Genomic DNA, 14,665 nt, shown 5'->3' with positions numbered 1-14,665 from the left:
TAGAGCCCAAGAAGAGGAAATCTGTTACTGCTTCCACCTTTTCCCCTTCTATTTACCATTAAGTGATGGGAACAGATGCCATGATCTTAGTTTTTTTAATACTGAGTTTTAAGCTGGCTTTTGTACTCTCCTTCTGTACCCTCATTGAGCCTCTTGAGTTCCTCTTTGCTTTCTGCCATTAGAGTGGTATCATCCGCATATCTGAGGCTGCTGATATTTCTTCTGGCAATCTTGTTCCTTCCATTCATCTGTTGATGGACATCTAGGTTGCTTCCATCTTCTGGCTATTATAAATATTGCTTCAAAGAACATTGGGGTACATGTTGTCTTTTCAAGTTGTGGTTTTCTCAGGGTATATGCCCAGTAGTGGGATTGCTGGGCAGGTAAAGAATCTGCCTGCAATGCAGGAGACACAGGGAGACGTGTGTTTGATCCCTGGGTCAGGAAGATGCCCTGGAGAAGGAAAATGGTAACCCACTCTAGTATTCTTGCCTGAAAAATTCCATGGACATAGGAGCCTTCAGGCTACAGTCCAAAGGGTCACAAAGATGTGGACATGACTGAGCGACTAAACACAACACATGGTAGATTTATTTCTAGTTTTAAAGGAGTCTCCATACTGTTTTCCGTAATGCCTGTATCAGCTTATATTCCCATCAACAGTGCAGGAGGATCCTCTTTTATCCACATCCTCTCCAGCGTTTATTGTTTGTAGGTTTTTTTGATGATGGTCATTCTGAATGGTATGGGGTGATACCTTATTGTAGTTAATGGTTAAAGCAGTTGTGGTACATTTATATCATGGAATATTACTCAGCCATAAAAAGGAACATATTTTGAGTCAGTTGTAGTGAAGTGGATGAACCTAGAGTCTTTTAGAGTGAAATAGTCAGAAAGAGAAAAACAAGTATTAACACATACATATGTAAACCTGGAAAAATGGTACTGACGAACCTAGTAGACAACAAACTTGTGGACGCAGTGGGGAAGGTGAGGCTGGGACAGACGGAGAAAGTAGCACTGACACATACACACTGTGACATGTGAAACAGACAGTTAGTAGGAAGTTGCTCAATGAGACAGGGAGCCCAGCCTGGCGTTCTGTGATCACCTAGAGGGGTAGGATGGCGGGAGGAGGGGAGGGGAGGAATACACACACACACATAAACACGACTGATTCCTGTTGTTGAACGGTAGAAACCAACACGACACTGTAAAGCAATTTTCCACCAATTAAAACATTTAGAAAAGAGATAAGGTTTTATGAGGCAAAACTATTCTCTGTGTCTGGGCATGTCCATGTGTCATCTCTGAGAAATGTAACCCTATGAATCTGCTGAAGCCAAACCTCTGAATAAGAGAGGTCACATGCGAAAACAGATGGAGACGTCACTCACTGAACAGTTCTGTCTTTCCAGTCATCGGGACTCTGCCAAAGAAAAATAACTCTAAGTGCATAATGATGGAGTTATGATAAGAGTCCCATCACAGTTTCATTATTTTCACTACCCCAAAAATGTGCTTGCTGCTTTCTCTATGGGAGGTAACATCTGATGACATATTTGACTATTTCACTGGATAAGCAATGAGAGGCAGGAAATGGACCACAGCTACAGGATGAGCAGAAACGAATTAGATGCTGCCACTTTTTGTTGTTGTTGTTGCCACTTGATATTTTTATAGCTTTTGTTTTTCTTGAAAAGACTTCAAAATGTATGATTAATAAAATGCAGGACTTTGGGAAATTCCATTACTGGGTGGTGTGAGAAAGTGGAGTATGACTTAGAGGAAAAAACCCAAGGGCACAGTTGCAGTAACTGCTTACGCCATTCTTCAGCTAGAAGCCTGGATCATCCCAACTTCTCAGATTTTATATTTTACGAGCCAATGGATTTTATTTTTATCAGAATGGAATATCCAGATATATAATGACCATATTCTAAAATCTGATACATAGATCTTAACTACAGCGTTATTTATCAAGGGTTGCAGCCATGAAATTAAAAGACGCTTACTCCTTGGAAGGAAAGTTATGAACAACCTAGACAGCATATTAAAAAGCAGAGACATTGCTTTGCCAACCAAGGTCTGTCTAGCCCAGGCTATGGTTTTTCCAGTGGTCATGGATGGATGTGAATTGGACTGTGAAGAAAGCTGATCACTGAAGAATTGATGCTTTTGAACTGTGGTGCTGGAGAAGACTCTTGAGAGTCGCTTGGACTGCAAGGAGATGCAACCAGTCCATTCTAAAGGAGATCAATCCTGGGTGTTCATTGGAAGGACTGATGCTAAAGCTGAAACTCCAATACTTTGGCCACCTCATGCAAAGAGCTGACTCACTGGAAAAGACTCTGATGCTGGGAGGGATTGGGGGCGGGAGAAGATGGGGATGACAGAGAATGAGATGGCTGGATGGCATCACCGACTCGATGGACATGAGTTTGAGTGAACTCCGGGAGTTTGTGATGGACAGGGAGGCCTGGCGTGCTGTGATTCATGGGGTCGCAAAGAGTCGGACACGACTGAGTGACTGAACTGAACTGAACTGAAACACAATATCCTGATCATTTCAGATTATCTCAATAACAAGTTTTTAAATTGCTCTTTGTCAACTTTTACAACTTACCACATATTGAATTGTTAAGCTAGACATAGTCCATACAAAATAGCAGTTGCATGAAAACCAACATTCTCTAGTATTGATAGCAATTTGAATTTCGGCCTATGGAAAATATAATTTATAAAAAGGTCAGTGCCCTGAGAAGGGGAAAAGGGCTAGTTCAAATTCCTTTTCCTATTTTCCTTTCATAATCTCTAAACATAACATTTAAACTGTCATCATGAATGCACACATCTATTTACATGGCTATAAATCTGTCAAATTATAGCCATTTGGAGAAGATTCTCACAGAATTTTTAAAAAGCCTCAGACTTGATAACAAAGTGTTGGCTCAAGAGCCAGGAGACAGAAATTATTTTTATCACTTTGCTCCAAATTTACTGAACAACCTGGAACCAACCATGTGCTCAAAGTGACCTTGCTTCCTGCCTAATTTTAGGGGAATATTCTGGGAATCAGAAAATAATTTTAGGACATGTAGGACAGCTTATTTGACGAAGATAAACATTAATGCAAACATTTCCTTATATAGAATCTGTCTAGTGTGTATTATTGCTGAAGAGTGAGAATTTAAAAAAAACTCCAACAAACCCAGAGATTTAAAAGATTGGCTTGCACTTTTCCTATTCTACATTTTAATTAGCAGCATCGCCATCTACCAAGCTGCATAATCTAGGGATGCTGGTTAGAGGTAGGGGGATGGAGAAAAATAAACTAATTGCTGAAGTGCCTACAACATACTAGGCACTTACACATGCTATCTCTCAGTCTTCATAGCCATCCTATTTAATAGATGAGGAAACGAGCATAGAATGGCTAAGAAACTTGCTTAAAGTCAGAGCTACTGGGTCTATTTCTACAGTTACTACTTGTCTATTTCTTGATTCTATCTTTCCTCTGTCCTCACATCCCTGGCACATGCTTCCAATAGGCTACTGAGCCTTAGAACTGTACCTCCTCAATATTTCTTAAACGTATGTCTCTGTCTTAGTCCAGGCCCTTATCATTTCTCACCTAGACTAACACACAGGTTTCCAGTGGTTTCCCTGGCTCTGAAGTTTATTTTTTCTTGTACTGTGTTGGCCAGAAAATCCATTTGGGTTTTTCCATAGCATCTTACAGAAAAACATGCACAAAGTTTTTGGTCAACCCAATACTAGGATGTGTGATCCTAAGTTATTTTTTTTCAAAAACACAAAGCTATTTATGTCCTTCTCATTGTGTGTCTCTCTTTCTCCCTGGACTATGAGTTACTTATTAACAAGGGTGACATCAGCAAGATGACAGGCTAGGAAGCTGCAGGCCCTTGTTCTCCCATGTAAATATCAAAGGATCAACAACATATGCACCAAAGCAGCTTGGTGGGAACTTGAGAACCAATTAAGAAGCTGCAGCAACCAAATGAATGCCTAACCAAGAAAAAAAAACTACGCTCAAAACAATAAGACAGGGGACTTCCATGGAGGTCCAGTGGTTAAGACTTCACCCTCCAATGCAAGATGTGTGGATCTGATCCCTGGTCAAGAAGCTGAGATTCCATATGCTTCAAGGCCAAAAAATCAAAACATAGAACAGTACTGTAACAAATTTAATAAAGAAAAAAAAAATCAATAAGACATAAGACATTTGGGACATTTTTGCTCACCTTTACTCCATCCCTTCCTGATATAGCATGACGTGGTCAGGATGTCAACCAATTTCTGGTTCCTCCTTCAGGACACAATGAAATGGTAGAACTTGTTTGCAACATTCTGGTTTTTCGCGGAACTGGTTTCCTTCTGGCCTAATTCAGAGCATTGATGGGGATGGTGACATATTTTGGCTATCAGGTTGGAAGCTACAGAAGGCAGTGGTGGGTGAAGCAGCCTGTGGCAACTTCAGGCCCATAGGCACCTGAGGGCAAGAGATTACAGGCGGAGCAATACAACAGAACATCTAAGGTCCTGAGAGTGGGCAGGGATAAGACTGTTAGGAAAATTAAGAGATTTAACAACTGCCACATATACAGGAGAATTGGAGGGGACCAAAGCAACTGTACAGGTGCAGGGAAGACATATCCTCAGAAAAAAGCTGAAACTTAAGCCTTCATTCCAGGCTGATTAATGAAGACTCTCCCACAAAGACTGAGTGAGAAAATGGCTTTTCAAATGCCCAATTTTCAACAAAAGATCACAAGACATAAACAAGGGCTATTGTTTATGGTAAACAAGGGCCATTCAAAGGAACAAAATTAACCTACACAAACCAACCCTAAAGAAACACAGGTCTTGGAGAAGGAAACGGTAACCCACTCCAGTATTCTTGCCTGGAGAATCCCATGGACGGAGAAGCCTGGTAGGCTACAGTCCACGGGGTCGCAAAGAGTCGGACACGACTGAGCAACGGAACGGAATGAAGACTTTAAAACAATTTTTTTAAGTGTGCTCAATGAGATAAAGAAGAATACAGACAGACAACTAAATACATTTAGGAAAACAATGCATGAACAAAAGGAGACTATCAATAAAGAGATTATTAATAAAAGAACCATTGGGATCGACATATATACACTGAAAGTTATTTAGTCATGTCTGACTTTTTGCAACCCCATGGACTAGATAGTCCATGGAATTCTCCAGGCCAGAATACTGGAGTGGTTAGCCTGTCCCTTCTCCAGGGGATCTTCCCAACCCAGGCATCAAACCCAGGTCTCCATATTGCAAGTGGATTCTTTACAAGCTGAGCCACCAGGGAAGCCCAAGACTGTAACCCACCAGGCTCCTCTGTCCATGGAATTCTCCAGGCAAGAATACTGGAATGGACTGCCATTCCCTTCTCCTGGGGATCTCTCTGACCAGGGATTGAACCCAGGTCTCCTGTGTTACAGACAGATTCTTTACCATCTGAGCCACCAGGGAATCCCAGTATATATACACTCCGTTCCGTTCAGTCGCTCAGTCGTGTCCGACTCTTTGCGACCCCGTGGACTGTAGCCTACCAGGCTTCTCCATCCATGGGATTCTCCAGGCAAGAATACTGGAGTGGGTTACCATTTCCTTCTCCAGGGGATCTTCCCGACCCAGGGATCAAACCCAGGTCTCCCGCATTGGAGGCAGACGCTTTAACCTCTGAGCCACCAGGGAAGCCCTATGTACAAAATAAATAACTAATGAGAACCAACTATACAGCACAGGAAACTCTACTCAGTGTTCTGTGATTACCTAAATGGGAAGGAAATACAAAAAAGAGGGGATAGATGGATATGTAAGTTGATCTACTTTGCTGTACTGCAGAAAGTAACAAACACTGTAAAGGAACTATACTCCAGTAAAAATGTTTTTTTAAAAATAGAACCAAACAGAAACTACCAAGCTGGAAAAAAAAAACTGAATTAAAAAATTCACTAGAGAGGTTCAACAATGAATTCAAACAAGCAGAAACAGAATCAGAAAACTTGAAGATGGTTCATTTGAAATGATTAAATCTGAGGAACAAAAAGAAAAAGAATGAAGAAAAGTGAAGAGAACCTACAGGACTTATGAGATACCATTAAGCAGATTAATATATGCATTATGGGAGTGCCGGAAGAAGAGAGAGACAGAAAGGGGCAGAGAATTTATTTGAAGAAAAAATGGTGAAAATGTCCCAAATTTGAAGAAGGACATGGATATATACATACAAGAATCTTAATAAACATGGATATATACATACAAGAATCTTAATAAACTCTAAGTAGGATAAACCAAAAAGGATGATTATAAACCAATAATCAAATAATAATCAAAAAAAGAACCAAAACAGAAGACAAAGAGAGAATCTTGAAAGCAGCAAGAGGAAAGTAGTTCATCATATACAAGGAAATTTCAAGAATAACATCAGTGGATTTCTCAACAGCAATCTTACAGGCTAGAAAGCAAGGGGATGATATATTTAAAGTATTGAAAGAAAAAAAAAATCACCATCTGAGAATACTATATAAGGCAAAACTGTTCTTTAGAAATAAGACAGAGAAACTGAAACATTCTCAGGTGAACAAAAGCTGAGGGAGTTAACACTAGACCCACCCTACAAGAAATGCTAAAGGGAGTTCTAAAAGTTGGGACAAAAGGATGCTGGATAGGAACTTGAAACCGTATGACTGCAGAAGTCCTCTGGTTAAAGTCAACATATGGACAAATACAAAAACGTGATTTCTTACAATTTTGGTCCATAACTCCACCACTCATTTTTAAATAGGCTTTAAAAGACAAAAGCATAAACAACAGTTATAAATCTATGGTGACAGGTACACAGTATACCAAGATGTAATTTGTGATGTCAATAATGTAAATACAGGTGGGGCAGAGACTTAAATGAGTAGAGTTTCTGTATGCAGTTGAAGTTATCACTTAGCTTCACTTAAGTCGCTTCAGTCCTTTCCAACTCTGCATGACCCCATAGATGGCAGCCCACCAGGCTCAGTTTAAAATATATTGTTATAACTTTAGGGTGTTCTGCAATCCCATGGCAACCACAAAGAAAACATCTACAGAACATAAGTAAAAGGAAACAAGAAGGAAATCAAAACACGTCACTACAAAAAAAAAATCAACTAAACACAAAGGAAGGCAGTAAGGAAGCAAATGAGGGAAAAAAGCAATAAAACAGAAAACAAAGAATAGCAATAGTGAGTCCTTCTATAGTAATTACTCTTTCTAAGATGTGGGACATTTTTTAAATCTTTATTGAATTTGTTATAATACTGTTTCCTGTTTTGATTTTTTGGCAGTGAGTCATGTGGGATTTTAGCTCCCCAGGGATCGAACCCACACCCCCTGCATTGGAAGGCAAAGTCTTAACCACTTAACCACCAGGGAAGTCTTTAAGTAATTACTTTAACTGTAAATGGATTAAATCCCCCAATCAAAAGATGTAGACTGGCTCAGTGGATTGAAAAAAAAAAGCAACAACCGAAAACAGAGTCCAAGAATATGCTTTCTACAAGAGACTTACTTCTAAGGATTAACAGACACAAATACTTCGAAAGTAAAAGTATGGGAAAACATAATTCATCTTAGAAATCAAAAGAGAGTGGGGGTGGTATACTAACAGCAGAAAAAATAAACCTTAAATCAAAAATTGTTACAGGAGACAAAGAACTTTATGATAAAAAGTTCAATTTACCAAGAAGGTAAAACAATTATGTATGCAACAGACATCAGAACTCCCCCAAATAGGAAGCAAACATTGTCAGAGTAGAAGGGAAAAATACAGGCATAGCTTGTTTTTTTGCACTTGACTTTATTGTACTTTGTAGACAGTACATACTTTACAGGCTGAAGGTTTGTGGCAACTCTGCTGAGCAAGTCTATTAGTACCATTTTCCCAACAGTATTTGTTTACTTGGTGTCTCTGTGTCACATTTTTTTAATTCTTGTAGCATTTAAAACTTTTTCTTCTTATTATATATGTTATGGTGATCCGTGATCAGTGATCCTTGATGTCACTAACATGGGTCATTAAAGTCTCAGCTGAGGTATGCATACCTTAGATATTATGAGTTCAGTTCCAGACCACCACAGTAAAGCAAATATTGCAATAAGGCAAGTCCCATGGATTTTCTGGTTTCCCAATGCATATAAAAGTTATATTTACACCATACTGTCACCTGTTATGTGCAATGGCATTATGTCTACACACATACCTTCATTAAAAAATACTTTACTGTTGGATTTCCCTGGTGGTCCAGGGGTTAACAGTCAGCCTGCCAATGCAGGAGACACAGGTTTGATCCCTGGTCCAGGAAGATTCCATGTGCTCAGAGGCAACGAAGTCCGTGCACCAAAACTACTGAGTCCCTGCTCCAGAGCCTGAGAGCCGCAACTCCTGAGCCCGCGTGTGCAACCACTGAAGCCCGAGCACATTAGAGACTGTGCTCTGCAACAAGAAGCCACCAACGTGAGAAACCCAAGCACTGCAACTAGAGACTAGCCCCCACTCACTGCAACTAGAGAAAGAAGCATACACCAATGAAGACCCAGTGCAGCCAAAAAAAAATATAATAATAACCCATCTCCCTAATTCTTTAAAAAAGAATACTTTAAATACTTTACTGCTAAAAATGCTAAGTATTGTCTGATAATGCAGGATTGCTACAAGCCTTTTAAAAACAGCAGTATCTGTGAAGTACAATAAACAGAAGCATGATAAAATGAGGTATATGTCATAGGACACTTGAATACTTATGGGCAAGTTCTAGACCACTGTCTGGCATGCAGTAAGTTCTCAAAGTCTTTGCAGTATGAATGACTTGAGTGAACGATCTGGTACATGATTCTTCTATGAACTGCAGCCACTAGGGGGGAATCAATGTGGAAAAATGATCATAACAATACAGATTACAAGATTTACTAATACAGAAACGAAGATCAGATTAACCAAGTTGATCCCAGTCAATGATGGAGAGGTCAAAATCAGTAATTGGGGACGTGGAAGAAGTATACATTTTTAAAGGTGTTTAGAGGGATAAATAAGACATGTCACAACAGTGTTAGGGGCTTATATGATTCTCAGTGTATGCATGCATTGATACATTAATAGATCAATTATATTAATAATTTAAACATGAGAGTAACACAGGGGTAAATCAGGGTAATGGGAAGCACAATAGTTACTGTTAGGTGATGATCACCCAACTGTGAAGATCAGTGGACTCAGACAGAACTCTCTGTGCTCCTGCAGAAAAACCTACCTGGGGTTCATGGAGTGAAAGGGAGTAGGAATGATCTCAATTTTGGCCTGGACCAGAGAACTTTCCAGTTTGCCCAGGTCACCCTTGGAAACCTCAGTGTGCACAAACGTAACTTCTATAGACTGGGAGTTCCCAGATAGGAGAGGAAGACAAGGTGAATAAAACCAAAAGGATTTACACAGCTTTTTTATGAGGCCTTAACTACTTCACTTTTGGCAAATAAACTTGGGCCTTTGGAGGAAATTGTTGGTGGAAACAAACAACAGATTAAATCCTTCTGTGGTCTGGACTTTCCTGGTAGCTCAAACAGTAAAGAATCCGCTTGCAATGAGGGAGACCTGGGTTCGATCCCTGGGTTGGGAAGATCCCCTGGAGGAGGGCATAGCAACCCAATCCAGTATCCTTGCCTGGAGAATCCCCATGGACAGAGGAGCCTGGCGGGTTACAGCCCACTGGGGTCACAAAGAGTAGGACAAGACTGAGAGACTAAGCAAAGCACAGTGGTCTGATCAGTGTTGCTGCACCACCAGTAACAAATATCAGAGGGGCTGTGTATGAGCAAGGATGGTAGCTCCAAATGGAGCCAGACATAAAGGAACTTCAGTAAAAGTCATGAGAGGGTTGGGGACAGAAAACTTGAAACACCAACCTTTGAAGCATCTTTTTACAAGAAAGTTTGACTGAGTGACTGAGCATGCACATATACATTCCTACTGAAACTCCTGTAAATGCAATGGCCCTTTAAGTGTTTATCTCATTTCACTGATAAAGAAACCAAGGGGCAGAGTTCGTAGGATTAGTAGACTTATCTCCCAGAGCCAGTAGATTCTGTTCTTTCTGAGCAATTTAAATGTGTTATTCCTTTAAAATTCACATAATTCAATAGCTATGCTTTTCTCTATGTATGTGCTTTGGAATTCCAATCTGTTCCCACAATAATTCTCTTCTTTTGAATAATGAAGAGTTCTGTGAAAATGTAGTCCACTGGAGGAGGGAATGGAAAGGAGTATTCGTGCCATGAGAACCCCATAAACAGTTTTAAAAAGCAAAAAAAAAAAAAAAAATATTGCATAAATTTCTCTTAAAGAACAATAACATCAGACAACAGATGAAAAGTTTAAGTAGTAGCACATTTCCCACATTTACTAGAAAGACAGACTTAAGAATGAGCATAATTATTCCTTCTGAGTAAAGAAGCACCAATATTACATCTGAAAATAGGCAGTACATAAAACTTTTGTGCCAGAAACAACCTTTGTGATTAGATCTTTTTCAGACGAGCAATCTGACTTTAGGAGAGGTCAAGTAAGCTGCCCCAGAGGCTAGTTGTGGATTAAAGAGCCGGGATGAAGAAGTCCAGGTATTGGTGTGACTCCCAACAAAGGCGACTTGCCTTTAGGAAAAAGTATAGCTCACTCTGAACTGAACTGATAGCACATTCTGTGCAAGTCATTCAACTCTAAAAATGAAGAGATTTTTTTTTTTCACAGCTATTTCTCTATATTCTAGTCACCCAGAGCACACCCCAAGCCTAGAGAAGATAGATCATCCAAAAGAAACCAGACTAACAGTGGCACCACACCTCACATGATTAATGTGGAAATACATATTTGATTACGGACATGACAAGTCAGGAAGGCTCGACCTGCCTGGAATAGGTGTGGAAAGAACTGTTATTAAATATTTATACAGCACTGATACACAATAAGTATAACTGTGCCAGACATATAAAGTCCTTGCCCGAGGGAGTTTGCCGTCAGCTGTAAAGCTGGTTATTCCTGACATATCTGTTGTGTTGCTTCATCAGGTAAAAAATCCATTCCATACATCAAAGAACCATCATTCTGATGAGCTTTCTTCAGAATAAGATTTTATACCTGATGATTTAATGCAGAAGTTGCATATACTTGCCACCATATGAACAGTTCTTGCAAATTCACTTTGATTCTCTGACAAGCTTACAGTTATTTCTTTTTGTTGAGTCTCTTTTCATTCTTCCTACTTAAGTCTTCCACAGTGTTGCACAAAACACAATTATATTCTCGGCTATTGCAACATGTGTAAATATACCAGCAAAAGTGAAGTGCTTTAGAAAGTTTTGATTTTGTAAATCTATTAGCCAAAAAGAAATTGTCAAAGAATTCTAGCCAATCATGGATTCAGGAGCAAAATAAATTAATAAAGGATGCTGACTCAAAACATTAGGCAACTTGATGGACACACGTGAGCAGCTGACATCAGTTTTATACAGGATACAGTAAGTGGGGAAGGGAAGTGGAACAAATAATGCAGCCTTGGATGGAAGAAAGATTTTATCTAGCTCATATGATGCTCAGAAGAGATTATGTTATATCTCTCACTTACTCAAACCTGCAAAGGATTTAAAGTAGTTAATACTACAAGGAAAAAATCCTCTTGAGATGGGATATGCTAAGACAAGAGTAAAACAACAGGACTCCAGAAGCTGAGGGATTTGGATGGAGGAAAAGAAGCCACTTTCACTGGAAAACTAATATCAAGGATGACTATCGCTTCTTGAGAAATAATTTAGCTTTGTGCTTGCTACTGATTGCTAAGACAGACTAGGCAGTTAATATGTAGACAGACAGGAAAAGTATCCATTCATTCATCTTCTCAGGGGCTTTCTGGCAGCTCAGTGTTGACACAGGAGATGTGGGTTTGATCCGTGGGTTGGGAAGATCCCCTAGAGGAGGATATGGCAACACACTCCAGTATTCTTGCCTGAAAAATCCCATGGACAGAGGAGCCTGGAGGGCTACAGTTCACAGGGTTGCAAAGAGTTGGATATGACTGAACAACTGAGCACACACATTCATTTGTTCACCCATTCATTCATTCATGGGATATACTGTTTCTGCCTTCAAAAGGCTTGAAGCAGAGAGGGTGTTAGTAACAGATACACACAGCATTAACCACCAGAGAAACGTGTAAAGACCTCCAAAACAAAAGGTAGGATAACTAAATTATCTAAGGGTGGGAACACAAGGGACAGTTTGAGAGATAAGGTAACATTTGAGCTCAGCCTTAGTATTTATTCATTTGGTTGCATCCGGTTTTGGTTGCAGTGCACGGGCTTAGCCGGCCCAGGGCATGTGGGATCTTTGTTTCCCAACCAGGGATCGAACCCACATCCCCTCCATTGAAAGGCAGGTTCTTAACCACTAGACCACCAGGGAAGTCCGTGAGCTTAGCCTTGAAAAAGAATATAACAGATAAAAGCAAAGTGGGCAGATGAGGAAGCCTGTGTAAAGACCCACACCAGTGAGAGAGAAGCAGGGCCAGAGAGTGTCCACGGTTCCAAATGGCTGGGAAGGCGTGCAGGACAAAGATGAAGGACATGCTCAGACGAAGGCTTTGTCCTTGATGATGGACAAAGCCTTCATCTGAGCATGGGGCCGGCCTGGGAGGGCTCCTGGGTCTTCAGTGCCATGCTCAAGAGTGTGGTAAAGACAGTGAAAGTAAAGAAGCTACCAGAAAGGAAATGCAGGTTATTAGAAAGTATCTCAATGTTTAAAAGAACAAAAGCTACAAGAAGATGATAGATGCAGTTCTAAACTCCAGAGGGGTCCTTCAAATAGCAGAGATGTTTGGGATCAGATGCTGCTTTTATCCCACTTTTCAAGGAATATTCTAGGGTATACTTAAATTACTTATCCAGGTCCACACTCTGTGACTGGAAGAGAGGAAAATATGACACAGCTCTGGGTCGGGCACAGCATTTTCCTGAACACCCACTGAGGGCAGAAATCACAGGATAAATGTCTCAAGAACATTAAAGAAATAGAAAATTTAGCTCTTTTAATAAAAAAGCTAACAATTGAGGTAGAAAGATGACAGAAATATGACAAAAGACAGTAAACTGATTAGGAAACATGGTATAGATATGTACATATCTCTTTACACAACAGAACTGACAGCTTTCTGAAAAGTGCACATTTCTGTAAAACAAATTTTTAAAAATACGTTACTGGGGACTTCCCTGGTGGTCCAGTGGTTAAGACCCCGAGCTCCCAAAGCAGGGGGCCTGGGTTCAGCCCGTGTCAGGGAACTAGATCCACATTCCACAACTAAGAGTTGGCATGCACCAACTAAAGATCCCACCTGCCACAACTAAGACTCTGTGCAGCAAAATAAATACATTTTTAAAAAAGTCTTCTTAAAAAAATGAAATGCATTCTGTAAGAGAATTTATTTTTATTAATTGATAGTATGGATAATTTATGCACTTTACAATAATCCTCTGATCAGTTTCTGGTTTGCATGATAATTAAATTAACTCTTAAAAGAGACATAGCTATCCTGTAAATGGAACGGAAAACAAAGCTAATATCATGGGAAAATGCTGCCCAAATCAATGTGAGCTTATCACAACCACTCTGGGTATTAAAAATAGAAAATAATGTAGCCCTCAGCTGAACCACGATGGTCTTACTTCCTGATCCCTTAAGCGTGTCTTCTGTTCTATCTCACTGGAAGATGGGAAGCAAAGTTCCCTGGTTCAACCCAGAGCAAGCTCTGTCCTCTATGTAACTTGGTTACATGGGTCACTGGGCTTGTTCAAGTGAACACAAACATGTTTGACAAGATAAATCCTCTTAAGATAGGAAATACGACTCTCATCCACTACTAATGAGTCTATCAAAGTTTTAATGGACAGAGCTTCTAAGCAGAGTGATTCTGGGCTTACACTGTAAGACGGTCAAGCAATAAATAGGATGATGAAGAGACATCCCAGTGCGGGTCTTTGCAGGATTCAATAGGTACGTTCTATATGTAAAGGAGAAAAACCCTGCTATCTGACTCCAACTGCCTCCTATAGAGGATGAACCTTATTAGACTGTAGTGTTTCTCAAAGATGCTGAAGATTCCTCAGTTCAGTTTAGTCACTCAGTCATGTCCGACTCTTTGTGACCCCATTGACTGCAGCATGCCAGGCCTCCCTGTCCATTGCCAACTCCTGCAGTTTACTCAAACTTGTGTTCATTGAGTTGGTGATGCCATCCAACCATCTCATCCTCTGTCTTGCCCTCCTCCTCCTGCTTTCAATCTTTCCCATCAGGTGGCCAAAGTACTGGAGTTTCAGCTTCAGCATCAGTCCTTCCAATGAATATCCAGGACTGATCTCCTTTAGGATGGACTGGTTGGATCTCCTTGCAGTCCAAGGGACTCTCAAGAGTCTTCTCCAACACCACAGTTCAAAAGCATCAATTCTTTGGCACTCAGCTTTCTTTATAGTCCTACTCTCACATCCATACATGACTGCCAGAAAAACCAAAGATTTGAGAAGATTCCTCAATCAGAATCAAATCATGACT

The 14,665-nt window shown here is 40.2% G+C and overlaps 1 protein-coding gene across 4 annotated transcripts in view; it reads right to left on the bottom strand.

Annotated features, from left to right (window-relative positions):
- The window catches only part of FRY (FRY microtubule binding protein), a 438,131-nt gene that overhangs the window by 305,962 nt on the left and 117,504 nt on the right, over positions 1-14,665 (bottom strand). The gene's annotated exons all lie outside the window — the stretch shown is intronic.

The sequence above is a fragment of the Moschus berezovskii genome, chromosome 13 (genome assembly GCF_049115385.1).
Source record: "Moschus berezovskii isolate FMDL1 chromosome 13, NW_MosBer_1.0, whole genome shotgun sequence".
NCBI classification, from domain to species: domain Eukaryota; kingdom Metazoa; phylum Chordata; class Mammalia; order Artiodactyla; family Moschidae; genus Moschus; species Moschus berezovskii.
The sequence above is the reverse complement of the archived record's forward strand: the minus strand, read 5'-3'. Positions and strand labels throughout refer to the sequence as shown.